A 3,745-nucleotide genomic window follows, 5' to 3' on the forward strand; every position below is an offset into this window, starting at 1 on the left:
ATATATATATATATATATAAATAAATAAAACATATTTGGGAAATAATTAAATAATTATTACAATATTGTTATATTTCAGATAAAGCCGCCCTTAACTATAAAAAAACAAATCGGAAGAAAGAAAAAAAAAAACTATACATGAAACAAACTATTTGCAGCTCTTATTCAGAATTAGAACATTTAGCTGTTCAGTCAAAGGTCCGGCTACACAGACTCTGTACCATCAAACTCAAAGTGCCCTAATTTCAGAAAGATTCATCAAACCATGTGACACTTTCTGCTGAAAAAGACAGCATTTACCATGAGGCGGTGTTAAAGTACAATTCATAAAAACAGCCCTAAAAGGCTTCGCTGACAGAGGTAGGAATGGTGCCCTCCGTTCAGTCGATAAAATCATCTTTTGCCTCCAGTCACTTTGTCAAATGGCAGCCATAAAGACTGAGTCTGCTCTACTTTTTATTGTTTTTGAATTGTGGGCATTTTGCGAGCCCCCCCAACCCCCCAACCCCATGTGTCCTGGCTAATGTAAATAATTCAAAGATAGGTGCATAAAAACAGATATACAATTCGAATAAAGAGGCATAAATGTTTTGCGTGGCCCCACCGAGACCCCACTTCTGCCCATGAGGAAAAACCTCACCTAGCTGAGGAAAAGCATTGAAATAAGATGTATATTACTCTAGCAGGCATGCAGGGAGGCATTTTATCCTTGTTTTTGCAATCTTCAGATTGAGGGACAACCCGCGTTCGCTATTGATATAGAGCCTATTGACTCAATCTAAACGTAAAATTGAAACCGAGAAAATCAACAGCGTAATTGACCTTTGAAACCACCATCTGTTTATTTTTCTTCAGGTAGATGAAATGGATTTGTCTTGTTCAATATTAACATTTCATAGCGCCTCATATGCCAAGGATTTGCCTTGTTTATCATTAGCACCGGTGGTTATACATTATTACCACCATTTCGTAAGGTCATCGAGAGGCTAAAGCAAATAATAAACCCAGAGAAAGTTTGAAATCTGAAATAAAAGGTGACCAGCACCAAGTCTGCTTGTGCAAAACTTGCACAAGCAATTTTTTTTGTAAAAATAAATGTAATTAATTTAGCAAAAAATTCATGTTTTTCAGCATAACATATACACTGTAAAAAATTTAAAAACAAAGATTATTGGAGTATGTTTTGCATACAAGAAAATACTATTTCAGTCTTTCTTCCAGGGTTATTGTAGTTAACTAAAACTAAAACCGAAACTAAAATTAAAACCATAAAATAAATTTTGTTACTTGAAATAAAATAAATGTTAACTGATAAAATAAAATATATAAAAAAACGTTTTAATTTCATCTAGTTGCCAAGGCTACATTTCTCATTTTAATTTAGTTTAGCTTGATGTACTAAAACATCTAAAAACTAAAATAGAAATTAATAAAAACAGATAAAAAAAAAAAAAACTACTAAAAATTACAAAAACGAATTACTAAAACTTCAAATGTAATTTAAAATAAAAATAGAAAATAGAAAAATAAAAACTGATTCAAAATGTTAATAAAAATGAAAATAGAATCTCAATTATACTAAAATGATACTGTTTTTTTACTTCAAATTCTCATGTTTAATTTAATGTGTGACTTTTATGTTACCATTTCTTTGCAATTTGTGAAATTTACTATCAATTTCTGAGAAAAAAATGGCTTCAAATTTATTATTATTATTATTATTATCTCAGTGTAAAAATAGTTTTGATAATGAATGATAACGAATGTCTTTACTCACCAACATATGATTCAAACCTCTACACTGCAACAGAAAACAATAGCAGCATACAATTTTGAAATGACATGGAGAGTGATTAATGAAAGAATTTTCATTTTTAGATGAACTATTCCTTTAATGTGCATTAAGCAACAACTACTAAGGTTTAAGTATTGTGTCCCCACCTCAAGATGGCCATAAAACATCCGTTTTCTTTTCACTGATTCTTGTTGGGAGTGTTTGTCCTTGTGTTTGAGGGTCAGGGTGAGGTCAGAGCCTTGCTGGGGTCGAGTGCCTCACATTTGAATACTCAGGTCATTATAGGACACAACCTGTGAGAGAATTACAAATGGTTATCAACAGTCCTTTCTGTCACTCCTGAAACAACATCAGTCAAAGACCTAAACACACATGCCTATACTCTACATACAAAACTGCGTTTGAACAAACATGACAAACAGCAATGTTTGGTTGTGGTACACTGCCACTGGTTGGAGAAAAAAAAAAGCTTGTTACTGGAAAAGCTGGAAAAACTGAAGAATGTAGTTAGTAGGGACCACTTTTAGTTAGTTGTTCACTAACACTGGAACCATCCAAATGCATGGAGCACAATGCCAAATAACAGATATCAAAGTCCATTACATTAGCTGCCTTCAGTTTCCAGCTGATAAAAGGGAAAACATGGATATTATGAGAATTATGATTGATAAGAGGATTATTATAAACGGAAAAATGTCTAAACAGACATTATGAATGGGGAAAACAGAGCTAGGTTACGACACTTTCTTCTCATCATCTTTGTTTTGTTTGTTTTTTTCTTTTGGTAAAGCGTCCCATTTTGCTTGTTCTCCTTTGAGTAAGCTGAATAAATTATGTACACTGTGACATCCATTACATCAGCTACATTATAGAGGAAAAATGAAAGCAAGCAGACGCAAAAACTGCATTTCTGATTGTTCACCGAGGCTTAATTTTTCAGCATCTCCTGAAATTAAAACAAATGGGGCAACATTTTTCATTGAGATCGATTGAACGCAAACATCTTTAACGACGATTTGAATTCATTTGTCCAAATGTGTCAGCCACCGGCTAAGGAGAAAAACTTAATGAACAATATAAAATTCAAACCAAAAATAGCACTAAAGGGGAAATTCTTTTAAACACAATATGTCAACAACAAAAATTTGTGTTGAACTTGAACTTGAAGAAAGTAAAAAATGTTGCCTTGGCAACTAACTGAAATAACTTTGAAGTACTAAAATTACTAAATCAAAAGCTGAAAAAATAAAAATTAAAAATTAACCTAAAATGGAAACTGAAACTATAAAAAAAAAAACCCAAAAAAGAAATCCAAGCCATTTAAGTTTGTTTCTTCATTGCAACAGATTTGCAACAGATAAATTTAGCATTAAATCTTCTGCGGTTAAAGGGTGCCTTCAGAATGAGAGTTCAATAGCTGATAAAAACATTACAATGCTTCTGGTTAAAATATGAGTCTTCTATCCATAATAATGCTTTCTCCATTGAAAAAGTCATCTCATCTGAATCAGGACAGAAATATTCACATCAAGCACCATTTACAAGCCAAAACAGTTCTAAACAAATATGTTGAAAAATTAAAAATTAACCTAAAATGGAAACTGAAACTATAAAAAAAAAAAGTTAATTTAAATTATTAACAAACACTATAATACTACATAAATAATAATATAAAAATTACGGATTATGGACTCATATTTTGGCCAGAAATTATGGTTTAAAGTTATAACATCTTAATGATGGATTTGTTTCTTACAAACTTGCAGCTTTTCACTTCACAAGATGTTAATTGATGGACTGGATTTGAGTGGATTGCTTGTGGATTATTGAGATGCTTTCATCAGCTGTTTGGACTCTCATTCTGACGGCACCCATTCACTGCAGAGGATCCACTGGTGAGCAAGTGATGTAATGCATTTCTCCAAATCAGTCCTCATGAAGAAACAAACT

The sequence above is a fragment of the Sinocyclocheilus rhinocerous genome, unplaced genomic scaffold (genome assembly GCF_001515625.1).
Source record: "Sinocyclocheilus rhinocerous isolate Xijiao unplaced genomic scaffold, SAMN03320098_v1.1 scaffold192, whole genome shotgun sequence".
NCBI classification, from domain to species: Eukaryota; Metazoa; Chordata; class Actinopteri; order Cypriniformes; family Cyprinidae; genus Sinocyclocheilus; species Sinocyclocheilus rhinocerous.